Below are 7081 nucleotides of genomic sequence, written 5' to 3'. Positions count from 1 at the left end.
CCCTCCAACAGGGCTGTCAGTGTGAGGACTGTCTGCCTACAGTAGGCAGAAAAAGCACATGTTTTTCACAAGCTGAGGCCTCATTTTTCACTCATTAAATTTTGGCAGAGTTTCCCCTTCTTTTCCTGTAGTATCTCTTGTAATTAATCAGCAGTTTGGGTCTGCAGCTACTCCACACCATTGTGCTCATGTCTTACGCTAAACAGCTGGAGACAAAACACAAACGCCAATTTTCTTAATGCTCTGACACTTGGACAGAAGGAACATCTCTGCAGTGTCCAGCAAGGATGCTGCTCCTTTTGCCTTTACGAGGAGGTAGCTGGCAGGAGGAGGCTGACCCTGACAGGCCATGCTATCCGTTCTGCTCTCATCCCGGGAGCTGCCTGTCCCCGCCGGAGATCCATCCTGCCCCGCAGCAGCGCTCGGGCTTTCCGCGGGCTCGCAGCTGCATCCAACAGCAGAGGGAGCTCCGGGAGAGGAAAATGAGCAGGCGAAGCCTGGCAGGAGCAGCCCCAGGAAGGAGGGAGGCGGGCAGGGGTTCGACAGAGGTAACTGCAGGCTGCTCTGCTGCACCAGGTAGGGAGCTTTTAACAGCATAAAGGGATGAGAGAGAGAGGGGCCTGAGAATGGGAGTAATTGAAAAGCAGCCACCATGGAAACAAAATGCCAGGAGAACTTTAGGTATAAAAAGACAAGAACGAGACAAGCAAAAGATGTGTCTGGGTGCTCTTTCGAAGATTTAAGACTTAGGCTAACTTCAGGGTATCTTGTGCTAAATAGCTGTGAGGAGGAGGGGGTATCTTAGTTACTTGGAGAGTGTTCTCTGTGTATTTCAGTGCTGAAAGGTCTGGCTGCAATTTTTTTCCGAGGAGAATGCCCCGTGTTGAACACTGTTCTCATGTCAAATTAATTTCAGAAAGTCTCAGTGACATTTTGGGAAACTCTAGTGCCATGGGTTCACACCAGGATCAAAGGAAAGCAGTGAATATGCCTTTGTGGCAGTGGAAATGCACCCACTGGAAGTTGATGGCCATTTTCTGCCACACTTGGGATGACAGCAATACCAGCCAGCCACATCACAGCCTCTACAAAGCTGGGTCGTGGCTATGGCTCCCTAGCCACAGAGATCTGAGCAAGGAAATAAGTATGTTGGTCTTTCCATCCCTTGTTCTCCGTGGTCCCGGGTGCAGCACAAGAGCAGGCATGATTCATTCTACAGTCTCTGGGCAACCCAAGGGAAAATCGCCTGCTAATTTCAGTTTCTGATGTCAGAACGTGTAATTAACCTGACAAAACGAAACGTTATTTTGGGTTAAGGCGTGATCAGACCTTCCTTCTCCCTCTACCTATTTCCAAATGGTAATAAGTTGAAGGTGTTTGAGGCTGGGGGAGGTATATGTTTTGTGGTGGCTATACAGTGTTGGCAGTGAATTTGCTGCTCTGTATGCCCTTTAGTATATAAAAATATTACCAGTGCTTTCTCCAGTTAATTTATATTCAAGTTAAATGCAGAGAAAACAAATTATTTGGACATTACAGTAACCTTCTTCCCTGTCAATGCATGTGTGTGCAACACTCCTGATTTGTATCAGTGCTTGGAATAGGAGATGAAGCAGGTTTTAAAATTAGCATGCTATGGTGGCTGTGCATAGGAATCACAGGAATATTTGGAATCTTTAAGGTGTGTAATGCTAGAGTGGATAGTGTGATGCTAGACTGACAATGGATATTTAATTGTAGAATTTTTAGTGACTAGAATACTTCAGTTTACTGTCATTGTATTGGGAAGAGGATTTCAGAGATGAATTTATATCATGTTTTTGCTATGTTTTCCCTTGGGTAGAATTGCTAGAATGGAGAATTGATTTTGTTTGACCTATAATATGTACACATAACTAGCAGAATGTGCTGCATTTAAAGTAAAAAGATTAATATAGCCCATTTCAAGCAAAATCAACTTCTTTTAGTGCTGTGTTGGCAAGTCTGGGTTCCCAGGCTCCCAGGCACAAAAAAAGAGTAGCCCTTTTGCAGTTCTTGATGTGGAAAATGAGTCCAAGTACCTCTGGGTCCCTGATTAAGGAGCTCCATTTTAAAATACGAGTTCCATATTCTCCTTCTACAGAATGACTGGTGGTTTCTTTGCTCTGTGGTAAAATAGGAAGGCAGAAAAGAAAATGCAACATGTAAGAAATAAATGATATATTATTCCTTTATCCCTTTTTCCCCCCTGCCGTTTTTGCCTGATATTCCTCAAATTTTGGTGGTTTTTTGGTGGTTGAGGTTTTTTGTTGTTTTTTTGGTGGTGGTGGGGTGGGTTTTTTTTCAGTTTTGGGTTTGTTTTGGGATTTTTCTGGGGGGGGTTGTTTGTCTGGTTTTTTTTTTTCTGATCTAGTTGGGTGAGTCCTTAATCTTTAGCCATGTGAATGACTGGAGATCAGTCATTTGCAGGCTCAGAGCATTTTGGTCCCACATATGTTCTTTCTTTTTCCTCCTGCTGCTCAGAAAGCTTTGCCCAGCTGTGCACCTCATTATGCCCTTGTGGCTAGGCTATTTTAAGGAAACTTCTTCTAAAGAAGTAACAAAATCAGCAAGCTGTAACTGTGTGATTGGGGAAGTAAAGGTTAAGTGCTAGCACAGGTATAGCTCAGCACTCTGAAGATAACTGGCTTGCCATTTCTTTAAAGGCCACCATTGTCCTAGATGCAGGTAGGGCACTTATGTTTTGTATCACTCCATCTGCACATGGAGACACAGCCATTTCACTGAGAAAGCCAATCGAGATCTGAAGGGGAAAGAGGGGCTCTCAGGCATGATTTGAAGGAAGAAATAACAGACTGAAATGTCCCAGGAAAAGCAGGGAGATTGTTCCAGAGAGCAGGGCTGGACAAAGTGTGACAGCTGAAAACTTCTTTTGGTCTTATCCTGCTAATTCTGATTATGACAGGTTTTTAATTTTTATTTCCAAGTCAGTCTCCATGCTTAGCATTTCATGTTTGTGGAAATGGTGGTGAGCAGAAGAGGCAGAGATCATAGAAGCAGTAAAGTGCAAAATTAAGAAAATAGGAAGAGCTAGAAAGATTAAGTGGACTAGCAAAGACTAACCCCTGCTCCCAGCCTGCTGGCTTTAAAGATCTGAAGGTACTCAACATCTCAGCAGTGATTCCTACCTGGTGCTCTGCTGAGCTGGGCTCTGAGTATACAGATCCACATTACCAGCCATTTCATTTGACTGACACAAGGCTCTACCTTCAGCTGGCCAAATAATGCACAACCTTGTTCTTGTTTCTGCTAAAATAAAGCCGGGCCCAGGAAAGCTGCTAGCTGAAGGGCAGGTTTGCCTGCAGTTCAGTTTATGGCCTTCCTGCCATCTCATATGATGCTGTGTATTTTGTGACTTTATAGTCCTTTATCGATAAGTACAGAATGAACCAGATTTGCCATCTGTTTGTATATCCACTGGATGATATTTGAGAACTCAGGAAAACTAGGTCTTCTGTGTAATCAGAAGACGCCAGCCTGTGTTGTTCCTGCCATTACTTGAAAAACTTTGCTGAGCTGCAGTGTGATAACACACATTGCTTACAGTGCACACCATGATGGCTGCTGCTTGTTTCAAAATACAAAGGTACTTGCTAAGAATGAGGCTTCATCCCCCAAATTTTTAGAAATGGAACTGCACATTGGGTGACTGACATATTCTCACAAATGAAATAAAAGAACTGGTGAGCACATCGTGGAGTTCTGGATGTAATTAGAAACTGCTGGTTATCTAAAACAGTCATTCCCTCCTTTTTTCAGCACAAAGACAAGGTAAGGAGTGACTTTTTTTCAGCCAAGAAGTTCAGAAGTTGGGAGAATCCCAGCCAGAATAGGCTGGCTTGCAAGGCCTCCAGGAGTCACTGTGCTTTTAATACAGAGGCTGCTGTGCCAGGTGTTTGAAGACAAGCATAATAGTGAAGTGTCTTCAGAAAAAATGGTAGTATGTGTCTAGATAATTGTTTATAATAGAATTATATAGTGGCAAAGAAAGTTGGTTAGCAGGAATTAAAAAAAAATAGATGGAATTACAAATGAACCTAGTAGGGACAGAGTTTTGCAATGCTTTTTATATTGGAAAAACATGCTTTTTTTCTTTACTTCAATATCTTTGGGATTGTCAGTAGAAATGTATCTAAAGGAGGATTGTCTGATAATTTGGTTAGATTTTCTGAAAGCTTTGACAATTTGGTGATGGGGCTGCAGACTGAACTGCAGCAGTCTGGTATTGCAGGATCACAGCCCTCGGGTGACAGGCTTCCCTCTCTTCTCTGCAAGTGCAGAGCCTCTGAGCCCCACAACCCACAGCCGGCTCTCCACAGCCAGCTGTGGGCATATGCAGAGCAGGCCCTTGCCAACATCTGCCTGCAGGACAATAAACCAGCTGCCAACACATAGCCCAGTTTTGCCTGGAAAGTCAGCCTCACCACGGCTCCGGTGGGCGCATGGCACAGGCATGGCACTAACGGGCGTGGGGGGCAGCAATGGCAGATCGGGGCTGACAAGCCTGACTGCATCTCCAGCCCCATCTTCCTGCCCATGTGTCCTGGGTGAACACCACAGGCTGAACTGTTCAGCACTTAAAAACACTCTTTCTTGAAAACCAGTGGCTAGTAGCCAAGAGAAGTGACTCATATGCACCCTTCTCTGTATTTAAACTGGAGTTTTCCCCTTCATGCTTTGCCCATTTCATGAAGCCAAATGGCCCTGTTTCTGGACAAGAGAAAGCCAATTCCCTGCCTGTCTCTCTCTTTTATGTAGCCATCCACACTTCTTCCCAAGTAACTACCTCATCTGCTTCTTAATAATAGAATCATAGCATAGTTTGGGTTGGAAGGCACCTCTAAAGGTTATCTTGTCCAATCCACAATATCAAAATTCCCCATCACCTTAAATTTGCTTAGGAGAAAAATTTGTCAGCCCACTCAAGGGACTGACGTATTTCCCAGTATGGAATCTTCTCACTGTTTTCTGACGAACCACTGGCGCACTCTATTTTTGACACCATCTCTTTCTCATGTTCACCTTCTGCTGGTGTTCATTTTGCACCTGGCTCCCTTGGACTGAACCTGGACACCTGCTGGACAATGTCACACAGGCATATATGAGATGCACAATATGGCTGTTTGAGTGAAAGAGGGAAAGTACTGGAAATCATCTCAGAATAAATGGTCATCTTTCAACCTGGCCAAAACCATAACTCTATTGGAGGGCTGATATTTTCTAAAAAATTTTAATGATATGAGAATAAGGATAACAATAAGGTTGAAAAATATTACATATTTGGCTACGCAAGGTTATGGAATTTGAAAAATTGAAACTAAAATGCAGTTGTAAAACTGAACAGGATTGGTTTATCCTGTGAGGCATATGGCTGCATTGCTATTGCTTGTTAATGTAATCACTAATTCAGTTCTCTGAGCCACAAATCAAAATAACAATATTAGTTTATTTAATTGTAAAGGGCCAGTGTCAAAACTCTGCAAGTGGAAAAAAAAACATTTTCCCCCCACAGCCTCTGTTTTCTGGCATCTCTTTTATCACATGGAGTAACTTGGAATTGGTTGACTTGTGCTTGTGCCTATGGACCATAGTAGATAACAAAACAACTGGGATTTATACTTGCCCCAAACTGAGCTCTCTTACATTTTTAATTCCCCTCCTCTCTTTTCTGTCCTGCCTCAGCATATCCTAGGCGGTCAGAGCCAGAAACACCAACCTAGAAAGAGCTGCCCAAAACACTCAGACTTGAGCCTGGGGAAGACCAAACCTGAAACAGTGGGAGAGGTCTCTACAAGAGAAGCTTGAAAGAGAGGGTATAGAGAGGTTTAAATTAAACCCCATGTGCGTTACCTTTAAATACATATCAAAACAAGTGAAGGAAAAGAACAAAACAAAAACCAAACAAGCAACCCAGCATATGTTCTGTAGGAGGTAAGTCCTTTACACTTGTGTTTGCCCTGTCAAAAAGGGAATCTTAATTGGATCTGGATCTGCCCAGTTCCAGGTGTCTTCTCTCTCAGGTCCCCAGAGCCATTTGTTTGTTTTGCTGGTGTGCCTCAGCTTGGCAAACCATCTTGATTGCTAAGTGAATGTGGATTCAGCCAGCTCTGACCAGCTCTGGCATTTGAAAAAATCCTTTTTTCTTCTGCCTGAATTTCTCTGCCAGCTGCCTTCGAGTCAGGATTTCCCAGACAGCAGCTCTTGTTATTATCTGTTTTCACTTACCTTTATGTTTACCAGATTGGACTGCTTTTATCTCTATAAACTCTCCCTCACCGTGGAGCCCCAGTATTACACCCCCTATGTGCCTTGGCCACTGGGTCAGAGCAGAAATAAGTAAATAGATAATAAAATCGCCTTGTTGAGGAAACAGTGAGGTCTAAAATGCTGACCAAAAATAACACAAGTGATCATGATCTCAGGGAAGAAAATAACTAAAAGGCCAAATGAAGGTATTAAAAATCAAAGCTTAAAATAATTGACAGCTCATTAGACTAAATCTGAGCTCTGCTAAAATTCCCCACCAAATGAAAACTCTGGTATGAAAATAGTGCCAAACAGCTGAGAGCAGGACAAGCTGGCCTGATTTTTTCTGGTTTCAGAAGTGACTTGTTGCTAAGAAGTGCTTTCATTTGTAACCTGAGATACATCGTACAGTCATCTAGACCAGAAGGTCTGATTAAAAATGCATCTAAAAATATAAAGGGGAAATTCTCCATCTTTAAAGGGCCATAAAGCTATTCTAAACAAGCACCAAAAGATCACTTCCCATCTCCTCCAGTTCTTGAAGACATGGGGAAGAAATGAAATACAGGAGAGATGAGCTCGTATCGCTTCTTTTTTTTTTTTTTTTTTAATTCCATTCTTGATTAAGACCAATATACTTTCAAAGGTAATAGATTACATCCAGTTCTAGTTAAAAAAACCCGCAGGTCTAGTCACTTGTCGGCTCAGTGTTCAAGAAACACTTAAGGATATCGGTGGCTTTTCAGTTAAAGGAGAAAAAAAATTCTAACGGATTTCGGGGTGAGGATCAGGGTCA

Source organism: Aphelocoma coerulescens, chromosome 8 (genome assembly GCF_041296385.1).
Source record: "Aphelocoma coerulescens isolate FSJ_1873_10779 chromosome 8, UR_Acoe_1.0, whole genome shotgun sequence".
Classification (NCBI taxonomy): domain Eukaryota; kingdom Metazoa; phylum Chordata; class Aves; order Passeriformes; family Corvidae; genus Aphelocoma; species Aphelocoma coerulescens.
The sequence above is the reverse complement of the archived record's forward strand: the minus strand, read 5'-3'. Positions refer to the sequence as shown.